Genomic DNA, 27,275 nt, shown 5'->3' with positions numbered 1-27,275 from the left:
CTGATTTGGAGGCAAGATAGGCTTTCTTTGTTAAAGGGTTAGGAGATCTTTTAAAGTTTTGAAAGGCCTCTGTAAGGGATGACTGTGCTGTTAAGTGGTCTTGTGCGGTTTTCTTTTTGAGCGAGGCCATATGGGATATAATCTCCCTTCTGACAATGGCTTTTGAGGCCTGCCAAGACAGCAGGGGGTTAGTGTCTAGACTTGCTGAGTTTTCCCAGGCGTAGTTGTCCCAGGCGGACACCACCACCTCCCGCAATCGTACGAAGGATGACAGAGCTGACAGGCATCTCCATAATATACAGGGAGATGTCTCCTTTGTAATGTGCAACTTGGTCCACACAACTGCATGGTTTGAACTATAAGGGCAATCTCATTTTTTTACATTTTCAACAGTAAGTAATGAGACATTAGTATGTAAGCCGTTGATGGCTAACCTATGACATGCGTGTCACTCGTGACACGCCAAGGCACTTTGACTGACACACGTCGGACCAACCTGTCTGCGAAGAGGAAAACCTGGAATTGCGCAAGGGAAGCAGCTAAGCCAGCACGCATGCTGCGCCGCCAACTGGAAGGGGACAGAGGGAAGCGTCGTCTGTCTGCTGGAGGGAGCAGAGCTAGCTTTCCCACCTTCCAACAGGAGGCACCGATGCAGACAGCTGGGTGATGGGAGACAGAGTGCCAGTGGCCTGGGAGCTGGGACTGCCCTGGTGAGTGTACAGCGCCAGCAGCATGGTCTGCGTAGAGCTCTGCTGGCTCAAATGTTTGTTCTCCAGTCGCTGCCCGCCCCGCTCTGCACGCTGGCACTGCCACTCACTGTGTCCCCGACCCTGCCCGGTAATGCTGCACCCCATCACTGTGAAAGTGTGTGTTGGGGGGTGGCGGGATCCATAACGGATCTGCGGCAAAAGACAGTGAGCAGTGCATAACTCCACCCCCCCGACAGTGTGGGGCTGTTGTGATGGGGAGCAGTGTGGCGCTGGTGACACTACAGTGTGGGGCTGGTGTGATGGGGGACAGTGTGGGGCTGGTGTGATGGGGACAGCATGGGGCATATTGGCTGCAAATATCACCAAATTATTGATATTTCTTGAAGTGACACGCGACTCGAGGAAGGCTACACCTTTTTACGATTTTTAACACACCAAGCTGAAAAAGTTAGCCATCAATGATGTAAGCTATACGAGACAAATTACCCGTGGGGTGAAATACCCTACATATATCAAGCAGTTGCAGCTGGTGCAGGAATTCTGGGACCCTAAACTTGGGTAACTTGAATTTAGTAGAGGGGGTTGCCTATCTAAACCGGCAGAGGAAATCAGGTTAAAATCACTGCAAATAATTGAAGGTAAGTGGGTAAATGGAAATAACATAGAAATCAGTTTTAACAGAAAAGGTTTGGAATAAGTGTTGGGAGCATATATATTTAGACACAGTGGAAATTTTAAAGTGGGGGTATGGAAAAATAAAGTATTTATGGTACTCTTTACTTAGAAGGGCGCCCATCTCGGGCATCTCGGGCATTGAATGCACTAAAAAATCAGGTGCGATGCGACAGACGAGATGCCCGAGATTTCCCATAGGGAACAATGTTAAATGCCTCAATTGACCCAATTTTTCCATAGGAAACAATGTTAAATGGGCCACAGAGGCCAAATAGGCACCCTGAAGTGAATAATGGCCACCCGAATTGTTAACGCCACCCCACGATCAACGTCAACCCGAAGCGTGGCGAGCGCAGCGAGCCCGCGAGGGGCGGCGGTACGCGTCCTACGACCTTTTCATACCCCCACTATCCACGTCGGCATGGAGTTGAGAATAGAAAGTGTGGCGAGCGCAGCGAGCCACCGAGCCCGAAGCGTGGCGAGCGCAGCGAGCCCCGCGAGGGGACGCGGATACCTTCACAGGTATCCGCGTCCCCTCGCGGGCTTCACAGCTGTCCGCGTACCCTCGCGGGGCTCGCTGCGCTCGCCACACTTTCTATTCTCAACTCCACGCCGACGTGGATAGTGGGGGTATGAAAAGGTCGTAGGACGCGTACCGCCGCCCCTCGCGGGCTCGCTGCGCTCGCCACGCATCGGGTTGACGTTGATCGTGGGGTGGCGTTAACAATTCGGGTGGCCATTATACACTTCAGGGTGCCTATTTGGCCTCTGTGGCCCATTTAACATTGTTTCCTATGGAAAAATCGGGTCAATTGAGGCATTGAACAGGAAAATTGGGTCAATTGAGACATTTAACATTGTTCCCTATGGGAAATCTCGGGCATCTCGTCGGTTGATCGCACCCGATTTTTTAGTGCATTCAATGCCCGAGATTTTTTACTAACGATGCCCACGATCAAAATCGTGGGCGCCCTTCTAAGTAAAGAGTACCGTATTTATTTATGTGCACGCCTCTGGAAAAGGGGGTGTGGCCATTGAAAATGGGGGCATGTCTTTAAGTGTAGAATACCACACCACATATCTCTTATATACCACACTAGTAGGACCCCTTATACCATGGGTCCTCAAACTGCGGCCCTCCAGATGTTCTGAAACTACAAATCCCAGCATGCCTTGCCACAGTTTTAACACTCCCTTATAGCAAAACTGTGGCAAGGCAGGCTGGAAATTGTAGTTTCACAACATCTGAAGGGCCGCAGTTTGAGGACCCATGCCTTATACTATCTAGTACTAGTGCCTCTTGCACATTGTGCCACACTGTAAGAGCCAAAATTCAAGGACAGCAAGGACAAAGGGAGAGACTGACAGCGGGTACACATAGAGAAAGTGACAACTGGAACACAGAGTGTGACAGCAGGGACACAGAGACAGCCACATATGTATATTGGGCATCACGGTGTTTGGCATATGCTCATTATACATTTGCCACACGCCGTGATGCCCGATTGACATTTGCCACACACCGTGATGCCCGATTGACATTTGCCACACACCGTGATGCCCGATTGACACACACCGTGATGCCCGATTGACATTTGCCACACACCGTGATGCCCGATTGACATTTGCCACACACCGTGATGCCCGATTGACATTTGCCACACACCGTGATGCCCGATTGACATTTGCCACACACCGTGATGCCCAATTTACATTTGCCACACACCGTGATGCCCAATTTACATTTGCCACACACCGTGATGCCCAATATACATATGTTACACACTGTGATGCCCAATATACATATGCCACTTACCAACATACTCATTGCTGGGGGGGGGGGGGTTCTTTCTCAATGACTGAAGATACATGGTCGATTCTTGGGGCTTCCTGCGCGATGCCAGTGTCATCATACTCGATGCCAAGGAGGTTTAATGATCATTGCCAAGGGGGCTTACAAGCTAATTGCAAGGGGGAAGCAGTCTGACAGCCGGGCAATCAGGACTGGCAGTGGTGGCTCATGATTGGCTGCCGGGCCACAAGCTCCAATTGGTTGGGGGCCCAGTGCGATATTTCAAACTGCCACGGACCCGCTCTGACTGAAGATACCTGGGCAGCCCACCACTTCTGCCCGGCTATCAGACTGTTTCACTTCAGCAGCTGCAGACCTGCACTTTAGACAGCTGGGCAGCACACCACTCTCTGCTCAGCTGTCAGCTTAGAGAAAAAAGCAATGCTCGAAGAAGGTGCACTGGGAGAGGGACAGAGGAAGAGGGATGCTGGGTGGGAGAAGAGGCAGTATAGGAGAAGAACGAAGGAAGGGAGGATTGCTTCTGGTGGGAGAGCGGTACCAGGAGAGAGGCCAGAAGGACATATTGGGGAGAGGGATGCAGAGAGAGGGCTACAGGGTGAGAGGTGATGCAGGGGCAAAGGGGGGGAAAGGATGGGAGAGGATGCAGGGTGAGGGGGGGATGCAGCATGAGGGAGGGGAGGTGCAGGGTGGTGCCGGACGGTCCCGACAGTTGGGATCCCGACAGGCATTCACCCGATGTCGGGATCCTGACTGTCAAAACACCGACAGCGGGGTTCCCGATGGCCGTCAACTATTTTCCCTCGTGGGGGTCCATAGAGGGAGAATAGAATAGGTGCAAGGGTCTTTGCTGCGCTCGCCATGCTTTCTGGGTCCAGCCAGTCGGGATCCCGACGTCGGGAGAATGACTGTCGGGATCCCGACGTCGGAATAATGACTGTTGGGATCCCGACTGTCGGACCCCTATACCACACCAGGTACAGGATGTAGGGTGAGAAGGGGATGCAGAGTGAGGGGGATGAAGGGTGGAGAGGGCAGCAGGGAGGAGAGCTGGGCTCCGGCAGCTGCAGGGAGGACAGCTGTGCTGTTGGAGCGGCAGGGAGAAGAGCCGGACTCCTGCACAGCAGCAAGCCAGAGAGCCGGTCTCCTATGGCAACAAGCAATGGAATCCAGGTCAGCAGCAGCGCAGCAGCATTGAGGAGAGCCGGGCTCCCTCAGCAACAGTGAGGAGAGCCTGGTTCCTATGGCAACATCAAGAGAACATAGCTCCCGCCCGCAGCGCCAGGCAGGAGAGCTATGCTCCTGCAGCAGAGAGTCGAGCTGCAGCGGTGGGAGGGAGAGAGCCTGGTGAGCATGAGAGTCAGACTCCGGCAGGGACGAGCTCAGCTCCAGCAGCTGCGGTGGCGGGGGAGGTGTGTGTGGGTTGAATAGAAAACCGGGCTCCGGCAGGGACAAGAGCCACTGCTCTCCACAGGGAACCCGCTGGGGACAAGCGGCGGGAAGGGGAGCAGCACCCTGTAAGTGCAGCAAGCTGGCCAGTTCATCCGCCTCCTGCTGTACACTTTTTATTTAATAAAAATACTTTGCTTCCGGTTCAGTGAAAACAAAGTGGGTATGCCATACCTCTGCATACCGGCCCATTTCGACCACTGTTTAGGCCAGGGGTGGGGAACCTTTTTTTTACCAAGGACCATTTTGAAAATTTGAAAACCCTTAGGGGGCCATATAAAAATGATCAATTATCGGCATATACATGTGGGCATTATACACAGGGCAGCGGCATATACATGTGGGCATTATACACAGGGCAGCGGCATATACATGTGGGCATTATAAATAGGGCACCGGCATATACATGTGGGCATAATACACAAGGGCACCCCCAAACAGGTTAATGTGATTATGTCTGATTATGATAATCAGACATAATCACATAAACCTGTTTGGGGGTGAATCCAGGGGTAAATGACAACCCCTGGATCTGTCAGTCACTGGGGAAGGGAGGGTGAGAGGAGCGGCATTTAGCTTTTCAAGTTTAAACTGATTAAGCTGCGGCAGCACAGCGTGAGGGCTGCTGCGGCTGCTGTACAGTCTCTGACTTTGACCTCCGATGCTCCCGCCCATGCAGTGCATGGCGGGCGCATCCAAAACCTCGCAAGTCCCCCTCCCTACCGCCCGCATCACGCCCGCCAATCACCGCCGGCGCATCACCTCCACAGCCACTGTGATTGGTGGGCACGTCCTCTGCACATCTCCCCGGCGGCAGCAGCAGCAGATTATCCGTGCAGGCGGCTGGTATGTGATATAGGCGCGCGGATGATAAATCAGTGCGGGTGGCTGTACTTTAAACAGTAATATAGGCGGGCGGGCCGGACATACTGGGTGCGGGGGCCGTATCCGGCCCGCGGGCCGGAGGTTCCCCACCACTGGTTTAGGCATACAAAGTGTAATTTTTTCCGAATTTCATTTGGCATAATAGACTGATGTGAATGTTCAAATATTCCCTGTAAAGCGCTGCGGAATATATGTGTGCGCTATATAAGAAACTGTTAATAAATAAATAAAAATAAATAATACATAGCGACACTCTGGGTCATATACAACATCGTGACCTCTTGATCTAGGTGTTTTTTTACTAGAATCAGGAGCCTTGGCATCATATGATGCTGATGCTACTAGTTTCCATTTCAGCATGTTCAATTTAACGGCTTCAGTGGGACCAAGGTGGAACTCCTGTATGAAAACCACATCTAACTTGAGTTTGTTAACATAGATTAAAATACCTTTGCAATTCACAGGGGAGTTAATTCCTCCCACATTCCAGCTACCTATAGTGAGAGGCATGGTCGCAGAGGAAACATATCATATATTCATCATGGTAAATCACCATTAGGTTTAAAATGACATTTGAAATGGCTGTATAGACCTAACATTGGGTGGACGGTAAGGGAGCAGGGGTAGGGAAAAGCTGGGGTGAGACAAAAGCAAAGGTAATAATAGTAAATAGGGATCTATACATTTTAAGCAAGCTTCCATTAATGGTGCAACAAAAGAAGAGCATCACAACCGAGGGGTGTGAGTGTAATTGCTCCTCAGGCCCAGAGCCCATCACTGTAGTGTAAATACAATAAACATCAACAACATTCTCTTTCAAACTGTGCAAACTTAACGAAATATGAAAATATCACCATATCCATGAATCTTCGCTGGGTATACGGTAGTAACGAAAATTTGCGTTCTATTTTAATCAGGCGAGAGAAAACTTGTGAGAACTCCTTTCTCTGCTTAATCAGTTTTGCTGAGTAGTCTTGAAGCAGTAGAATGGAGTGACCCTCCCATGTTATATTCCTAATCTTGCGAGAGGCCGACCAGAACAGCTCTTTGTGAAAGTAATTGAGTGTCAAGATTGGGCCTGGAGCCATCTTGGGTGCGCTTTGGACCCAATCTATGTGCGCATTCTATGACCAGATCAGAATATTTATTCTCAATATTTTAAAGTTCAGAGAGCGTGGTCCAGATGAAGTGGAATAAATCTGGGCCATTAATCGGTTCAGGCAGGCCGACAAGACACATGTTATTAAGCAATGATCTATAAGACCATAGGCTTTAATTCAGCAAGGTCTGCAAAACATTCTCCCACTCTGCACTCTGTTTTCATAACTTGCCTTTGTAATTTGCAATTTGGCTATTGATGTCGGCTGTCTGTTCTTTTAGCAGAGGCCCCGTGGCTGTTCTAATGGCGCTGACCATATTCCCATGTGAGAAAGTACTTTGTCTTGCTGGGCAGGGGAGCCAGGCAGGGATTCATTTTCTGATGTCTCTGCCATGTCTGGGTGCTGGTCTCACTGGCGTTGTGGCAGTGGGGTGTGAATTGTAGCCGCCAAGTGCCCGGAGCTGGCCGTTGGTGCCATCTTGGATTCTGAGGCGTGGGCAGGCTTATCTTTCTGGGAACGGTATTTTGAGTCCGGCATTGCGTGGAGGAACTTTTCCATAAACTGCGGGGTGCACGGAGGGGGTGAGCAGCAAATGCAGCGGTGTTTAGAGGCTAGTTTAACCTTGAGAAGGTGTGTTGGGCTAAACCTTGCAACGGAGCTTCTGTGAGAGCAGCCACACATCCCGCAGCCAGAACTGGAAGTATATATACAGCCAATAAAATCAAATCTTAATTAAGTATCAAATGAAAAACATGCAGCATCACATGCACGGTTAATGAAATACTGAAAGTATAATGGGCAACATACTGTATATAACACTCACTCAATTATTTACAGAGCAAAATGACAACTAAAGCGGAATAAAAATAGATGGACTTTCACTGAAATTCTGGGAAAACATGCAAATAACTCATTGTTATGCACTGTTTAATCAGAGCTTGGCTGACATTCAAAAATATTATTCAGGCACATGCTGCCACCGGGTAAAATAAATAGGTGCCATGGCTATGCAGATGATAAACAACTGCACTTTTCCCTTGCTCTGGGCACTGAGAACCCAATAAACTGTTGATATGGAAATCTTATTGGATGTCCGCACAAGATAAAGATTATAGTTAATGGACATTATATATATATGCAATATTCATCAATACGACAGCTATTCAAACACGTTAATGACTTTGAAAAGCTATTGCAAGCTACTATCACCTGTTCCTGTCAATCAAGGACCAATCAACAAGCTATTATGAGGATCACCAGTTGTTCCTGTCAATAAAACCTTTATGTAAAGGGTTTAAAATATATACATTACAAAATGTCTTACGTCAGAAAGTTAAAAGAACTGCCTAAGACCATATATGAAATGATTTTAATAAAGGTAGTTAGCATTATCACCATATATGAAATCACCCAAATACTATTTGTGGCCATAGATATGAGTTTTAAAAGGTATATATTGGACCATGATCTGAGAGGAGTGCTGGGGCCGGGGCTGTAACGGTCAGCTGACACTACAGCTGGGACACACAGAGACTATGAGACCCCAGCCCTGCCCCTCCTCCTCCACACTCCTTGCTCCAGGATGCTGTGCTGTTCTGTCTGTCTGGAATTAAGCAATATTGTATAATAATATATTATTTTGGATAAATATGTAATTACGTGTCATTTATTTATCCTTGAACTTAACAGTGGGTTTTTCCCGACTTATCAAACCCTAAATGGCTGTCTAGCTGAGTGGATGAGTGCCAGTTGGCTGAGACTGAATCCAAAACAGAGGTCCTTATGATAGGGCCTCAACATCGAAGGACAAGACTGTAGCATAGCCACCCAACTGGACTGACACTCGATGGTCAGTCCAGTTGGAGTTAAAAAATAAAGAATTACAAAATTCAGATCAGTGTGTGCAGGGCCTGCGAATGGATGTTTAACATAAACAACTATTCGCAGCCTATGGGTGAACACCCACATCAGTCGATGGTTGCCGACCATCGAATGATGTGGAATGTGCACGCATATCTAAATGACTCTCAGATCACTTAGATTTGCTGGAACCTTGGGAGGCAGTGGGCGGGCAGCTGACATCCGGTGATGCCAGCGGCCTGCCCCTGGCACCAGTGTCACGGCCCGATTACCATGGCAATGTCCATGAAATGCTGGGTGTTCCCATGGGCTCAACTATCCACCGCCGCTCCCACACCCTTGGGTGCGTGCACCCGGCCAACAGTCGCTGTTCACTGTGGCCGCACGCACCTGGCGTATGCACATGTGCAGAAATGACCCTACACATCCACATACACCCACCATCGGTCCCCGTGCCAATGTTCTGGTCCGTGTGAACAGACCAGAATAACCCCTTATGTGTGGAATCTTGGCATTGTGCTGGATTTGTAGATTGACACTTAAGCATCAGATATCAACCACAATCAAATAATCATTCTTTCATCTGAGAAACATAGCCAGACTCAAACATTAATTCCCTCTGAAGATCTGCCAAAAATTCATAAATACATTTGTATCATATCGATTAGATCACTTCAATGCCCTCTACTATGGTCTCTCAGGAAAAGAATTGCACCGATTACAGATGGTACATCTTCCATTCTCTACTCCCTTCACTGGCTGCCTATAAAATGGCAAACCATCTTCAAGATTACTGTAATTTACTGAGTTTCAAAGCCCTACATGACAAAGGCCCATGTTACCGGAAGCAGCTTCTGATTTCATACTGTCCCACCCAAATACTGCTATCCATAGATTAAGGACTTTCAGCAGTACCTAGAATCTCCCATAATTCATGTAGGGGTCAAGCTTTTAGCCATGCAGCTCCATCTCTATGGAACTCACTTCCCCACACAGTTGGGGCCCCCAACTCTAGAATCCAAGAATCAAGACTTTCCTGTTTACTCAAGCATTTCCTTAAGTCCTTTAAGTATAGTTTCTGAAAAGCTTTTCTGTACTTTCCTGTACTGTATTACATTTATTCTAACTTTTAAGCACCTTGAGTTATAGGCGCAGTACAAATTTTGGTACTCTTTACCTAGAACGGCACCCATCGCGGGCATCGCATGCACTAAAAAATCGCATGCGATGCGACCGACGCGATGACCGCGATTTCCCATAAGGAACAATGTTAAATGTCCCAATTGACCCGATTTTCCTGTTCAATGTCCCAATTGACCCGATTTTCCATAGGGAACAATGTTAAATGGCCCACAGTGGCCAAATAGGCACCCTGAAGTGTAAAAATGGCCACCCCAATTGTTAACACCACCCCACGATCAACATCAACGCGAAGCGTGGCAAGCGCAGCGAGTTCGCGAGGGGCGGCGGTACGCGTCCTACGACCTTTTCATGCCCCCACTATCCACGTCGGCGTGGAGTTGAGAATAGAAAGTGTGGCGAGCGCAGCGAGCCACCGAGCCCGAAGCGTGGTGAGCGCAGCGTGTCCCGCGAGGGGACGCGGACACCTTCACAGGTATACGCGTCCCCTCGCGGGCTTCACAGCTGTCCGTGTCCCCTCGCCACACTTCGGGCTCGCTGCGCTCGCCACACTTTCTATTCTCAACTCCACGCCGACGTGGATAGTGGGGGTATGAAAAGATCGTAGGACGCGTACCGCTGCGTTTGCCACGCTTCGGGTTGACGTTGATCGTGGGGTGGCGTTAACAATTGGGGGGCCCAATTCACACTTCAGGGTGCCTATTTGGCCTCTGTGGGCCATTTAACATTGTTCCCTATGGAAAATCGGGTCAATTGGGACATTGAACAGGAAAAATCGGGTCAATTGGGACATTTAACATTGTTCCCTATAGGAAATCGCGGTCATCGCGTCGGTCGCATCGCATGCGATTTTTTGGTCGCATCCGATGCGACCGACGCAATTTTTTTTCCCTAAATCGTGGGTGCCGTTCTAGGTAAAGAGTACCCAAATTTTTTCTCAAAATGGACAAAACCATGTGCACTCTCATAGAGAGAGTTAGATTTGTGTGAGTTATTTTGTTTCTGTGCAGGGTAAATACTGGCTGCATTATTTTTACACTGCAATTTAGATTTCAGTTTTAGATGTCCTTGTACAGCATAATGCCCATTACACTTTAAACCACACACCATAATGTTCATTATGTATTATGCCAAATACCGTAATGCCTATTATAAATTATGAAACATAAGTGCTGCTCACTTACATGCTCGTTGCCAGGAGTTCCATGCTTATTGCCATGTGGAATTACATGCTCGTTGCCATGTGGGATTACATGGTAATTGCCATGCGGGATTACATGGCTGTTGCCATGTGGGATTACATGGTCATTACCATGTTGGATTAAATGGTTGTTGCTATGTGAGAATACATGGTCATTGCCAAGGGGGAATACATGCTCGTGGTAATGGGGGGTTGCAGCCATTACCCGGCTGTATTCAGAGTACAACACTGCAGGTCTCGGCTATTTGAAATATCACACTGCCGTCTGCCGGGTTCGCAAGCTAATTGGAGTAGAACACAATGAGTATTCCCAGGGCCCCAAGGATTCTAGGGGCCCATCCCAATGGGGAAGATGGCATTGCCCTGGGGAGCTGCACCGGTGGGTGGCAGGCATCGGGGTCTGGGCAGCGGTGGCTGGAAGCTTGTAGTGCTGCGCTATTTGCCGGGCGGCGGGGCAGGAAGCTGATTTTAAAAAGACTGGCCAGACGCTGATTGGTTACATTCTCTCAGTCAATCAGCGTCCAGCCAGTCTTATCAAAATCAGAAGCACTTCCCATCCCCTCCGCCCAGCAAATAATCCTACAAGCTCCCTGCTGCTGCTGCTGCCGCCCGGTCCCCGCTGCGGGGTCCGGGCAGCGGCAGCTGGAAGCTTGTACCGCTATTTGCTGGACGGAGGGAAGTCTCTCAGCCAATCAGCGTCCGGACAGTCTTTTCAAAATCAGCAGTGCTTCCTGCTCAGCAAATAGCGCAGCGCTACAAGCTCCCAGCTGCCGCTGCACAGACCCCGGTGCACACACATAGGTATGGGGGGGGGGGGGGTGGCGGCGCTAATGTTTTGCCCGGGGGCCCCTGCCAATGTTAAGGCGGTCCTGTTTGTATATCGTAGAGTCTTAAACATTCAGAAAATAGGGGGTGCTGATTGACTGAGAGAGCTACTGCTGAAACATTGACAGCTGGGCAGAGAGCGGCGGGCTGTATGGCTGTATTCATAGCACTGCATTGCAGGTCCCGGCTCTTTGAAATCTTGCGCTGCGGTCTGCCAGGTCAATTGGAGCTTGTGGTCCAGCAGCCAATCAGGAGTGGTGGCTACTGAATGGTTGCCGTACCATGAGGGAGCTCTGATTGGCTCGCGGACACGGCAGGTGGCAGCGCGAGATTTTGAATAGCTGGGACCTGCAGTGCAATGATCTGAATACAGCCGGGCAGCCTGCTGCTCTCTGCCCGGCTGTCAATGCATTCAGTTCTTCCCAGCGTTGGTTATCCCTTGTTACTGCGAGCGTCTGCCGGGACCTGCAGTGCTCTGCATGCTCGGCAGAAACAAAAAATTTGATGACCGGCAACCCCACCGCCGGTCATCTCAATCACAGAGCACTATGGTAAATGTAGTTGATACAGCATATAATTCAGGATATTGAAATGGTTGAAGCCACAATTGATACTCAAGCAAGCATCAAGTTCACATTATAGTTTTTCATAGGCAAACCTGTGGATAAATTCAAACAAAGAGTACAAGTAATGCAAATGTGCCTACAGCTGTGTTTGTACTAAAGGCACGAGATTGGCGTAAGAACTATAATCAAATTGTGTCAATGTAAACCTGTAGTCAGTGTTGAACTGAGGCATGAAGGGCTCACCAAGGAAATACAGTGGTATGGACCTTTGTTTAAAGGCTTGGCCAGCCATTAGAGCCTTGTAGTTCACCCTGTAATAGACTAAACACATTTCATTTGAGTGCATAGGGGGCTGATCTGGTTGATTCGGTCTGATGAGAATTTGCATCCTTGCGAGTCAACCAGATCCTGCCTTGTGAATGGTGGTACGCCGGCCCACCATTCGCAAGGCGTGTACGATTGCACTGGCTGCGAATGGATGTTTTAATAAACATCCATTTGCAGCTTGCGAGGGAACACCCACATCATTTGATGGTCGCGGACCATCGAATGATGTGGAACGTGCACGCAGATCTAAGGTTGCTCAGAGCAACCCTGGGTGCACATTCTGAGGGAAGTGGGCGGGCAGCTGGCATCCGGTGGTGTCAGGTGCCTGCCCACCGCACCCGCGTCATCGGCCCACTAGCATGAGAATGCCCAGCATTTTCATGGGAATGCCCATTAAATGCTGGGCGTTCCCATATGCTAATGGGCTTCCCCACCCTCCACTAGCAAGGATGGGCGCGTACTCCCAGCGAACAGTTTGTTTGCCATGGCCGCACGCACCCAGTGCATTCACATGCGCAGAAATGCACAAAGAGAAAACATCACACCGGTGTAAACACACGCGGCTGTGCGAATGGACCTGACTAAGGTCCATAATCTGGAACCTGACACTAGAAGAAGGAGTGGGGCCCATTAGGGATTACCCCTGTGGACCTGTAAAACCCTGCTGTACGACCTAGTCTTCTTAAAGGTGGACTAGACTGAGAAATCGGGTGAAATGGGGCCAAATCGCAAGTGTATGATGTCGGGTCGGAGGTCGGATGGGCTGCACATAAGATAAGTCATATGTGCAGCCCGTCACTTACGATTTATCGCATATAAAAATGACAAATTGTAAGTGAGCCCTCCTGGAATTGGGTCCGACTTGTCCTTAGGATAAGTCAGACTAGAGTATGGGGGCCATTACACTCACAACACAGATACTAGCAAAAAAATATGACTTATTATTTGTATTATAATTGTATGCAAATCATCTTGTACAGACTGAGTCTCTCATATAAAGAACTGTACAAATGTACCTTCAGGCTGTGTGTATAAGATGAAACATACATGCATTCTGTGTTTCGGCTTCAGTCCAATGCCAAAGATATCTCATTAATGTATGCAAATATTCCAAAATACGTAAACATCCAATAACTTCGGGTCCCAAGCATTTTATGTATGGGAGACTCTACCTGTAGGATATTTGCTTTCGACGTATCTATAATATCCATTTCATTCCTTTTTATGTAAGAAGGGCTGCAGAGAGTGGACAGCGCAGCCAGAAACCACCGAAATATCTTTTACCACAATTTACTAAAAATAAAGAATTTGCTGGGGCAGCTTATTGATAATGGCAGCAGTGAGAGTTTCTACAGTCTGGGAACCTAATACCCTTTAAATATCGCACCTAATTACCGGGGTTATGCCGTTTTTTTGCCGGTTCAACGCGGTAATTGGTGCAATGTGATAGGGGTTACCGGGTCCCGCAAACAGGTAGCAACACGGCAAAACGAACTGGTAAAAAAGAATTCTTACCGGTTCATTGCAGTATTGCTTTGCGGTGTGAACGGATTAATTGGGTCGAGCGGCCCGTTTCCCGTTCACACCAATATAGGAGGCAGTGCTTGGAGCAGAGCCAGCTCTATGCGCTGCCTCCTTCCTCACCCCCGATGACAGTCTGCCGCGTCCCCGGATGACGTCAGCGAATCGGCAATATTTCCAGTTCGCCAAGGAGGTCTGAACAGACCAAAATGCAGGGTCACAGCGGGACTGAACCGTTTCAAAGTCTCAGTGCGAACCTGCATTTTGCAGTCTGAAAGGGGTATGAATGTATTTATGACCCGACTTTAATAAGTCACACGTGTGTGTACTGGAAGCCAGGATTAGCTTCACAACAATAAAATTATTCTCAAAAATAATTGTCAACAATTGTTCTCAACAATAAAATTAAATAGAAGAATATATATACAGTATATATATATATATATATATATATATATATATATATATATATTCTAGAGAAAGAAGAGAACGGGCGCTGATAGTGCATGAATCAGTTTGAAAAAACGAATTTTTATTATTCAGCACAAAGTAAAAGCAAGTGTGGATAAAACGTACCAACGTTGGCGGTTCTCATTCACCGCAGTCAGACAGCATGAGAGTGGTGCAATGCACCTGATGGAGCCGGTTACACTCGTCTGGTCTCCAACGTGTAGCAGCAGTAGTGGGATTGATCTCGACGCTAGGCCACTACTGTACCCCAACACCATCCATTCCTCCACTTCATATTTTCCATTATTTGTAGTACAGACATGGAATCTTTGATGTATGATTTTAACATCGGTACATATTTATTCAGACAGGAATCAACATACTCAGATATCTGTGATGTCAGAGACTCCATGCCTGATACAATAGGGCGTCCGGGGGGTGAGGTCTGGTCCTTGTGAATCTTAGGGAGATAATAAATTGTGGCAATCCTGGGCTGGTCATTATACAGATAATCAAACTCTTGTTTGGATATTATTTTGTTTTGTAATCCTTCCGTAAGGAGTTTGTAAAGATCCACAAGAAAGTCTTTAGTGGGATCTTTTGCCAACAATTTGTATGATATGGGATCCGCCAAAAGTCGCATCATCTCCATTACATAATCCTCCCTATTCAAAAGGACCAGAGAATTTGACAGCTGCCACTTGAAAAAATGGAAATCTAATCTACCGTACTCCCAACTACTTAGAGTACGTAGGAACTGCAGCACTTTGGAGCAGTTCGAAAAACAGGCTGATATATACTGCTCACGTTTTAAAGAGAAAGGGTATCCATTACCATTGATTGTAGAAGCCAGAGAAAAATGTCGTAGATTAGACAGAAGATCCATTATACAATATAAAAAAGAAAAAACAGATAAGCAAGTATTTTGTCCTTTCACAACGCAATTTAACGCCAAAAGTAATGACATCAAGAAAGTATTATCCAAACATTGGTCCGTCCTGAAGATGGATCCAATAATTGGAGAATCTATTGGTACACACCCAGAGGTTGTTTTCAGACGGGCAAAAACCTTAAAAAATAAACTTGCACCAAGCATGTTAGCAATAACGGATTCCTGTAATAAAATAGGAGATCCTCGTCTGTCTATGCTATCCTTAAATGGGTTCTATAACTGCGGAAAATGCAAAATGTGTCCTTTCGGTATGAAAGGTACGAAAACTATTAGAAATAAAGATAACAAAGAGATGAAAATAGAGGGTTTCTTAAATTGTAACACTACTTACGTTGTATATTTGCTAATCTGCCCTTGTGGTAAAAACTATGTGGGGCAGACAAAACGCACACTAAAAATTAGGATACTTGAACACTATAGAAATATTAAGAATAAAGTATCCAACCATAGTGTACCCCGACATTTCGCTAAATTTCATAACAGTGATCCCATAGGGATGAAATTTATGGCATTGGAGCATATAAAGATAGATCCAAGAGGGGGTAATAGAGACAAGCGGCTCCTCAAACAAGAATCTTACTGGATCTATAATCTTAACGCGTTAAGTCCAGCTGGTCTGAATGAAGGTTTAGAAATTTTTCCCTTTATACGTTAAGATAATTTTATTCATCGAAAGCTTTGTCTCTTATTCATTTTTCTTCACTTTCTTTTCTGCATTTGTAGTTTGTATATATATATAGTGTTTTAAATGAGATATTCTTCTATTTTTGTACTTTTATACACCATAATGCCTTTTACTATTTTATAAACGTAAATGCCGTTAATGCACTATGTATTTTATCTGAGATGCCGCTAATATTCTATGTATTCCTTTTTGCGATAGATATCCCTTTTGTATTTTTATACATTGTAATATATATTTTTTGACTGCTTTTATAAGAATGTAAAGTGCCGTTAATATACTATGTATTCCACTTGTATTCCTGAAACATGTTATAATGATTAATCAATTATCAACAATATGAAGTTTTATACGTATTTTTATCCACTAATCTAACCTGTTAAATATCAGCACTTATATTTAATCATATTTTATGTTCCTAACTAGATTTTATGTATGTTTTTATAAATTTGCCAGTGTATTCTATGATAGTGATGTAATTTTATCAATTATGCAATTGACACTGTGCTGGTATAAATGAGGTGACTGACCGACGCTAGGCCAGCCCTCTGACGAAATTGATACGAAACGCGTAGGGGCGTGGCCTAGCGTCGAGATCAATCCCACTACTGCTGCTACACGTTGGAGACCAGACGAGTGTAACCGGCTCCATCAGGTGCATTGCACCACTCTCATGCTGTCTGACTGCGGTGAATAAGAACCGCCAACGTTGGTACGTTTTATCCACACTTGCTTTTACTTTGTGCTGAATAATAAAAATTCGTTTTTTCAAACTGATTCATGCACTATCAGCGCCCGTTCTCTTCTTTCTCTAGAAAATCCTCACCTGTTGGATACAGGTTAAACCTTTGTGTGTGAGATACGGAGCGGCCAGGTTAAAGGAACCTGAGTGATATATTACTAAAGACATTGGACTTTTTTCACTTCGGATTGTGGACTTCAATTTTGTCCTTGGTTCAATAGAGGTTCAGCGCACTGTTTTTATTCTGTTGTATTTTGTCTCTATCCCTACTAACAGTCGCAGCAGAACCTAATATGTCTAATTTCTCTGAAATGAGAGGTAGAAGAACAACATTACATGCAAATGTGTTTTCTGAAACTGATTATTGAACCTGTAACCGATGTGTGCAAAGAGGAGGAGGTGGATGTATACGATGATTTAGAGCATTTCCTAATTAAGGAGATGCGCACATGGTGGGATATAGAAACATTAGAAAACTATGTAAAATGTGCAAGGGTCCCCAGAGGCTTACGTTTGACCAAGGAACCTGCCTTTGGACAAACTAATGCAAAGTTCATGAAGGAGTGGTATCGGATATTAGACGAGAGCTCCCTTGAACTTATGCGATTAATCATTTTTGAAAAAAAGAAAAATCTGAAAGAATTAGAAGATAAATTAATTAATTTAGAGACCAAACTAGAGGTAAAAAATATAAAAGAAGTTCAGGAATTTAAGGAATACATAGATGAAAAGCTTAATAAAACAGAAATGGAAATAATACAGAATAAAGTTAAGAAATTTAAAAGAGACAAGGATGATTACGACAAAGACCAGGTGAGAACCTGGCACAAACATCGTTCAGAAAATCGTATATATAGACCCAATAATCGGCAAAATTATGAGAACAATTATAAGTCATTTAATCGTCCCAATTTTAACCAGAAATGGAATAAAAACAGGGAAGAGAAAATGTCTCTGCCAGTTTTTCCACAACGTAATTACCAAAAAGGTCCCCCTTCAGAGAAGTGGATTAAAGTGGGAAAAGAAAAATCTTGGAGGAAAAATTCAGTATCAGAAATCCACCCCAAGTCACCCTTAACATCAAATCGGTTCCAAATACTGAGACAAAATGAAACTTATGAACCCCAGAGCAGTTTTTTAGATGCCCGTCAGAGATTAGATCAGACCCGAATAGGAGACATAGCATCTCCAAAACGGTGGGGAAAAAGGAATCGAGAAGACGGGGGAAAAGAGGGAGAAAGACCACCCATTTTCAAAAAAAAGGAGCTTAAATTGAGCGATGCCGATACTAAGGGTATCTTCAATTTATCCAAAGTAACCCTCACAGAAACCCAAACTAATTTACTAAAAAAGGGACTATCCTTTTCACCTACCACTGGCATTAATAAATTTGCCTTGTATATAGATTTAAATCTATATATTCGTAGACTAACATTAAAACGGCACTTCATAAAAAATGATAAAAAAAGCTGCCCAAGCCAATCAATAGAAAATATTCCAATATCTTCAGGTCTAAAAAAAGCAAGCACATTTTACCCGGTGGAATCCCGGGGTGCAAATATTGACATGTTTTTTCAGTAAGTAAAAAATGACTTTGAAAAATTAAAAAATGATATCAGCATAAAAGAACAGAATTTAACAAGTAAAGAATACCATGCTCTTAAAGAGTTAATGAACAATGAACAACTCATTATCAAACAAGCTGATAAGGGGGGGGGTCTGGTCCTTTTGAATAGGGAGGATTATGTAATGGAGATGATGCGACTTTTGGGGGATCCCATATCATACAAATTGTTGGCAAAAGATCCCACTAAAGACTTTCTTGTGGATCTTTACAAACTCCTTACGGAAGGATTACAAAACAAAATAATATCCAAACAAGAGTTTGATTATCTGTATAATGACCAGCCCAGGATTGCCACAATTTATTATCTCCCTAAGATTCACAAGGACCAGACCTCACCCCCCGGACGCCCTATTGTATCAGGCATGGAGTCTCTGACATCACAGATAGCTGAGTATGTTGATTCCTGTCTGAATAAATATGTACCGATGTTAAAATCATACATCAAAGATTCCATGTCTGTACTACAAATAATGGAAAATATGAAGTGGAGGAATGGATGGTGTTGGGGTACAGTAGACATCAATTCCCTATACACCTCCATTCCACACGACAAAGGGTTAATGTGCATTGCTGCAGTCCTGGAACGTGACGAAAATGTGTCCAGGGAAAAAGCTGATTTTATTTTAAAATGTTTAAAATTTGTTTTGGAATACAATTATTTCACATTCTTGGGACAATACTTCATCCAGTCCTGCGGGACTGCGATGGGTACAGTTTGTGCCCCGGGGTTCGCTAACCTTTATTTAGGGGAATGGGAAGAAGAACATATATACAATAATAACCCATTTAAAGAGAACCTAATTTTATATCGAAGGTATATCGACGATATTGTGCTTATTTGGTCGGGGTCTGAACAGCTTTTTGTGGAATTTATCGAATACTTGCATAAGAATGTGTATAATTTAAGTTTTACCTATAAGTTTGCAAATTCCGCTATTGACTTCCTTGATCTCCAGCTAACTACAAAAATGGATTGTGATATAATTGATACTTGTACCCATATTAAACAAGTGGATAGTAACAATTACCTTGAATTTGACAGCTGCCACTTGAAAAAATGGAAATCTAATCTACCGTACTCCCAACTACTTAGAGTACGTAGGAACTGCAGCACTTTGGAGCAGTTCGAAAAACAGGCTGATATATACTGCTCACGTTTTAAAGAGAAAGGGTATCCATTACCATTGATTGTAGAAGCCAGAGAAAAATGTCGTAGATTAGACAGAAGATCCATTATACAATATAAAAAAGAAAAAACAGATAAGCAAGTATTTTGTCCTTTCACAACGCAATTTAACGCCAAAAGTAATGACATCAAGAAAGTATTATCCAAACATTGGTCCGTCCTGAAGATGGATCCAATAATTGGAGAATCTATTGGTACACACCCAGAGGTTGTTTTCAGACGGGCAAAAACCTTAAAAAATAAACTTGCACCAAGCATGTTAGCAATAACGGATTCCTGTAATAAAATAGGAGATCCTCGTCTGTCTATGCTATCCTTAAATGGGTTCTATAACTGCGGAAAATGCAAAATGTGTCCTTTCGGTATGAAAGGTACGAAAACTATTAGAAATAAAGATAACAAAAAGATGAAAATAGAGGGTTTCTTAAATTGTAACACTACTTACGTTGTATATTTGCTAATCTGCCCTTGTGGTAAAAACTATGTGGGGCAGACAAAACGCACACTAAAAATTAGGATACTTGAACACTATAGAAATATTAAGAATAAAGTATCCAACCATAGTGTACCCCGACATTTCGCTAAATTTCATAACAGTGATCCCATAGGGATGAAATTTATGGCATTGGAGCATATAAAGATAGATCCAAGAGGGGGTAATAGAGACAAGCGGCTCCTCAAACAAGAATCTTACTGGATCTATAATCTTAACGCGTTAAGTCCAGCTGGTCTGAATGAAGGTTTAGAAATGTTTCCCTTTATACGTTAAGATAATTTTATTCATCGAAAGCTTTGTCTCTTATTCATTTTTCTTCACTTTCTTTTTTGCATATGTAGTTTGTATATATATATATATATATATATATATATATATATATATATATATAGTGTTTTAAATGAGATATTCTTCTATTTTTGTACTTTTATACACCATAATGCCTTTTACTATTTTATAAACGTAAATGCCGTTAATGCACTATGTATTTTATCTGAGATGCCGCTAATATTCTATGTATTCCTTTTTGCGATAGATATCCCTTTTGTATTTTTATACATTGTAATATATATTTTTTGACTGCTTTCATAAGAATGTAAAGTGCCGTTAATATACTATGTATTCCACTTGTATTCCTGAAACATGTTATAATGATTAATCAATTATCAACAATATGAAGTTTTATACGTATTTTTATCCACTAATCTAACCGGTAAATATCAGCACTTATATTTAATCATATTTTATGTTCCTAACTAGATTTTATGTATGTTTTTATAAATTTGCCAGTGTATTCTATGATAGTGATGTAATTTTATCAATTATGCAATTGACACTGTGCTGGTATAAATGAGGTGACTGACCGACGCTAGGCCAGCCCTCTGACGAAGTTGATACGAAACGCGTAGGGGCGTGGCCTAGCGTCGAGATCAATCCCACTACTGCTGCTACACGTTGGAGACCAGACGAGTGTAACCGGCTCCATCAGGTGCATTGCACCACTCTCATGCTGTCTGACTGCGGTGAATGAGAACCGCCAACGTTGGTACGTTTTATCCACACTTGCTTTTACTTTGTGCTGAATAATAAAAATTCGTTTTTTCAAACTGATTCATGCACTATCAGCGCCCGTTCTCTTCTTTCTCTAGAAAATCCTCACCTGTTGGATACAGGTTAAACCTTTGTGTGTGAGATACGGAGCGGCCAGGTTAAAGGAACCTGAGTGATATATTACTAAAGACATTGGACTTTTTTCACTTCGGATTGTGGACTTCAATTTTGTCCTTGGTTCAATAGAGGTTCAGCGCACTGTTTTTATTCTGTTATATATATATATATATATATATATATATATATATATATATATATATATATATATATATATATATATATACACACACACACACACACACACACACACACACACACACACACACACACACAGTATATATATATATACTCTGTTGGAGTATGATCTCTTGCTGCTATACTGTCAGTCTTGAAGAAGGTCTGAAATGCAGACCGAAACGTTGACGACTGTTTGAGGTTCAATATTTTAATGAATTGAATAAATAAGAAATTTTACCTGCGAATTGGTGAGTGCCCTCCTTTCAAATTTCTATATTGTGGACTGGTGCCTTGGAGTGAGCACTACCGGGATGAACCAGTGAATTGTGTGCGGATTTATATATATATATATATATACACACACTTGAAATAAGACAACGGCACTCGTAGGACTTTCAAAACACAACAGGTGTATTCACAAGAAGATGACCAACGTTTCGTGGTGCTTTCACCCCTTTGTCAAGGTACAAACTGGTGAGAAAACAGTGCATAATAGATGTCTTACCTTAAATAAGGTGGACAGTGGGACGCCCCTTCCCCCGTTCCCCCGCGCTCGGTCCGGTCCCAGGAGCCGCCCTGTGGTGACGCGGGTTGGCTTAACCGGATGTCCTGCAGTTTCCTGTAATGTTGGACCGCAGCATGACACGCACGCTGCGTGGTAGTCATAGATACCGTCACTGTGTAGGCGGTGGTTCCTGAGCCGGGCCGGGCGCCTGCAAACGAGAAGAAGGGATGTGATCACAAAAAGTCCTTGAAGATTTGTGCAAATATAATGGCATACAATATGAACATCTGAATAATATAAATATTAGAGGAGGACACATAGCGTTTCAAGCCATGCGATCGTGCCGTACTTCAGTGTGGTCAACATTGCGTGTGTCGACACAGGTGCCATAAGTGAAAATAAGAGACAAAAAATACATGAACAATACAGTTCACTTTAAAAGCAGGTTAGGCAGCAGTGTTCCCTGGGTATCAAATAAGTCCATGCACTATAAAGGTAATTGAGCTCCTGGGACTGTACTGAAACTATATTGAAAGTTTAGCTATTTGGGGCTGTGGTGCTGGCCAGCTGTGCATAACCAGTCAGTTCGGATGCAGTTCTGGCAACCCTAAGTAGGTTTGCGGCTCTTTACAAAAAGACACTGAGTGGTAGCCTGTCATTGAGGCCATTGGGTTTGGTGGACCCCAGACTGTGGATCCATCTGGCCTACAGTTTTAGCAGTTGCTGGTCTCTGTCTCCTCTTCTTAACGATGGAGGAATATGGTCTATGGCCATATGTTTGAGGTCAGACAGTTTATGCTTCATCTCAAGGAAGTGTTTGGCTACCGGCTGTTCTTGGCCTTTCTTCCTGTTGTTTAAGGCTTGGTTGATGGTCGAACGGTGAAGAGCCATTCTCTTGCTCATTGGTCTGATGGTTTTTCCAACATATAGCATGTTGCATATAGCATGTTGCAGGGGCACTTGATGACGTATATAATGTAAGCTGACATACAGTTCAGAACATGAACAGAACAGAAGATCCTACTCCTAACGAGATATATAGATGATCTCTTTAAGATCTGGCAGGGGACCGCCAATGAAGTTGCTAAACTAGTGGAGAACATCAATTCCAGACCCTCACCCATCAAATTAACGTACAACGTGTCAGACAAAGAGATCAATTACCTTGATGTCTCGATAAAACTGGCAGATGGTCGCTTTCAAACTGAATTATACGTGAAGCCCACCGACAGAAATACAGTATTACGTTGCAACAGTTTCCACCCCCGATCTTTTAAAAGAGCACTGCCGCGCTCACAGATGATAAGAGCCACCCGAATTATCAGTGATCCTGACAAGTTACCGATAGCTTTGGAAGGTATCATGGATAAATTTGAAGCCAGAGGTTATGACAAAAACTCCCTGGTCATTCAATAAGAAGAAGCCCTTAGAATCGACCGGAAATCGCTGTTAACACCAGTGTCAGCAAATAAAGAGAAAAGCAAGCAGGACCGAATACCGTTTGTCACCAAATTAAATGTAGCAAGTGCTATTCTGCCTAGGGCCACAAAAGCATTGTGGCCAATAGTAAAGACGGATAAAGCTTTACCAAGCCTGAACACCAAGACCCCAATGCTATGTTACAAAAAAGGACGCAGCATCAGGGACATCATCGTCCATAATGACATAACCGGCTTTGCTACAAGTAATTTGGGAACATCCACCAACTTTATGACACGCCCACCAGGCTGTTATAAGTGCATTAAATGCACCACCTGCCAAGACATGCTGACGGGACCGTCTTTTGTTCATCCCAATACAGGCAAAACTTTCCAAATTAAACATGTTCTGAACTGTATGTCAGCTTACATTATATACGTCATCAAGTGCCCCTGCAACATGCTATATGTTGGAAAAACCATCAGACCAATGAGGGAGAGAATGGCTCTTCACCGTTCGACCATCAACCAAGCCTTAAACAACAAGAAGAAAGGCCAAGAACAGCCGGTAGCCAAACACTTCCTTGAGATGAAGCATAAACTGTCTGACCTCAAACATATGGCCATAGACCATATTTCTCCATCATTAAGAAGAGGAGACAGAGACCAGCAACTGCTAAAACTGGAGGCCAGATGGATCCACAGTCTGGGGTCCACCAAACCCAATGGCCTCAATGACAGGCTACCACTCAGTGTCTTTTTGTAAAGAGCTGCAAACTTACTTAGGGTTGCCAGAACTGCATCCGAACTGACTGGTTATGCACGGCTGGCCAGCACCACAGCCCCAAATAGCTAAACTTTCAATATAGTTTCAGTACAGTCCCAGGAGCTCAATTACCTTTATAGTGCATGGACTTATTTGATACCCAGGGAACACTGCTGCCTAACCTGCTTTTAAAGTGCACTGTATTGTTCATGTATTTTTTGTCTCTTATTTTCACTTATGGCACCTGTGTCGACACACGCAATGTTGACCACACTGAAGTACGGCACGATCGCATGGCTTGAAACGCTATGTGTCCTCCTCTAATATTTATATTATTCAGATGTTCATATTGTATGCCATTGTATTTGCACAAATCTTCAAGCAATTTTTGTGATCACATCCCTTCTTGTTTGCAGGCGCCCGGCCCGGCTCAGGAACCACCGCCTACACAGTGACGGTATCCATGACTACCACGCAGCGTGCGTGTCACGCTGCAGGCCAACATTACAGGAAACTGCAGGACATCCGGTTAAGCCAACCTGCGTCACCACAGGGCGGCTCCTGGAACCGGACCGAGCGCGGGGGAACGGGGGAAGGGGCGTCCCACTGTCCACCTTATTTAAGGTAAGACATCTATTATGCACTGTTTTCTCACCAGTTTGTACCTTGACAAAGGGGTGAAAGCACCCCGAAACGTTGGTCATCATCTTGTGAATACACCTGTTGTGTTTTGAAAGTCCTACGAGTGCTGTTGTCTTATTTCAAGTATCTACACCTCTACTAACGGGCACCAGGACCTTAAAAGGAGTGCCGGCTCGCCACTACTTGATTGATTATATATATATATATATATATATATATATATATATATATATATATATATATATATATATATATATATATATATATATATATATATATAGAGAGTATGGGGAGAATCAAGGCGCCTTATAGTAGACTAATATTTCTCAACAGTAAATATAGACGTATATGCAAAGATATACTATAAAAAAATGTGTTTATTTAGGCAAAATAAAAGAATATGGATATAAAACAAGGTATTTTTTGTATACACTTAATTCATACAATGCATAGAAACAATACATATAACACTTGTACACTGGGTTGGGATGGGCAATGGGGATGGGAAGGGTAAAATGGAAATGACACAAGAGTGGGAGGTAAATAAAAAATGGTATTTAAAACAAAATGAACATATAAGAACAATAGGTCTATCCCCTTTGTTTAGGAAGTATGGTTAGTACTTAGCTGGGTATGGGGTAAGTGAAAAAAAGTTCGAAGTCTTTTTCGTAGTTGGAGACCTGGAGGTAGTGCTGCAGACTCTTGGCTCAGTGGCAGAAAGGATTGGAGGGTAGTCCCGACGCGTTTCGTCCACTTGAGGACTTCTTCAAGGGGAGCAGAATATTGGGGTGTGATCAGTGAGAGTATTTATACTGTCTGTGATTACATGGGGGTGGGGTTAGGAACCGGAAGCGGAAGTGTCCGATTTTTCGTATTTATAGTGAAAGTACAGTACTAAGCAAACATTTATAGCTGGTATCGGTAGATTCTGAGAATTAGTCTCTGTTGATTTTGTCTAGTTGTTGTAGTTGTTTTAGATCTGCAGTGAATACTGCTGTGATCGGTAACACTGTTTTCCGTTGGACCGGAAGTGCGTCACCGCACTGTCCGTCCGTGGAACGCGGAAGTGGATGTAGTTGGAGCGCACACAGCGCTGACGCTGGAGCGCGGTAGTTGAAGCCTGTGCCGAGTAGACGTTGGACCGGAAGTGCGTCTCCCCGCTGGAGCGCACGTAGCGCTGACTTTGGAACGCAGATGTTGTATTGAGCTGACGATAAGCCGGAAGTGCGTCTCCTTGCTGGATGTCCGTGGAACGCGGATGTTTACTGTATTGGAGCGCAAGCCTTCTATTGGAATGTAGTCTCCTGTCGGATCTCAATCGTCATACTTGTGGGGGCGGAGTTTTCCATTGTGGGACACAGACGTTGTCATGGTAATCCTCTATTGAAGGCATAATTAGCTCTTTGTGATAAACGTACTAAGGAACAAAATAGAGTATAAACGTTAATAAAAAAAACACTTATTAGAAATTTGTTTGCCGCATGCCTGCATTTTTCATTCTTCATTGTCATATGAGTGACATTTTTGTGCTAGCGTGCAAACAATGGTGATCCCATGTGTTTTGCTTATTTTCATTGTAAGGTGACAAACAAGAGAGTCCTGTATATACTTATATTCAACTGTGATATTACTATACAATTACAACAGTATTTGTGACAGTGTTCACTTGAAGTGAATTTGAATGTGTGGTGATATTATTTACAGGTGACAGAATTTTCATTCTGAGTGAGACATATATATATATAGTGAGGAATCCTAAAATCTATATCACCATATAGGTGTAGTGAACTTATATGTTCTATAAAGGTATAGTCCATTTTCGGTCATGCTCTGAGTCCATTAGCTGTATTTACAATAGTGATTGTTTCATTTTCTTTCATTCCTTTCTGTTAAAACTTGCTGAAGTATTTAGAATTTATGGTTAGTCACTTCTTCAGTTAGTAGAGGAATGGTTACGATACCAGGTATTTATGGTTTATGTTTCAGGTTTTTATAAAGTTCGTGTGAAGATGGAATTTTCAAACATTCGGGCTAGTGTCTTCGGACATGATGTCCCTTGTACCTTCTGAAGGCCCTTCATTTACAACTACCATCAGAGGTTCTTTGGACCTGTTGGTGTCCTTCCCTGTACAATTTTACATGCGATACCCAATTTTCCCTGGTGGTCTCCCTCCCAGGTACTTGTTGGGCCCACTGCTTTTTAACTTCCGAGTTCGGATGGAATCGGGTTTGTGCAGAGTGGGATGGTCGCATTTCCTTGTATTGGGGTCACTTTCATGCAGGCCATGACCTCTGTGGTGTTGTTTCTTCAGAGGAAAGGGGCTATTTCGTAGCTTTCATTCAAACCATGGGGTGACAGGGTGTTGAGTTCGTAAATCCAGAACATCTCATAT

At 44.1% G+C, this 27,275-nt stretch overlaps 1 protein-coding gene and 1 pseudogene across 1 annotated transcript in view; both read right to left on the bottom strand.

Moving 5' to 3' along the window:
• The window catches only part of LOC146008613 (medium-chain acyl-CoA ligase ACSF2, mitochondrial-like), a 144,263-nt gene that overhangs the window by 101,149 nt on the left and 15,839 nt on the right, over nt 1-27,275 (bottom strand). The gene's annotated exons all lie outside the window — the stretch shown is intronic.
• LOC146011649 (5S ribosomal RNA) lies at nt 27,019-27,137 on the bottom strand (annotated as a pseudogene).

This window comes from Crinia signifera, chromosome 6 (assembly GCF_055691185.1).
Source record: "Crinia signifera chromosome 6, ASM5569118v1, whole genome shotgun sequence".
NCBI lineage: Eukaryota > Metazoa > Chordata > Amphibia > Anura > Myobatrachidae > Crinia > Crinia signifera.
This window is presented reverse-complemented; position numbering and strand designations above follow the sequence as displayed.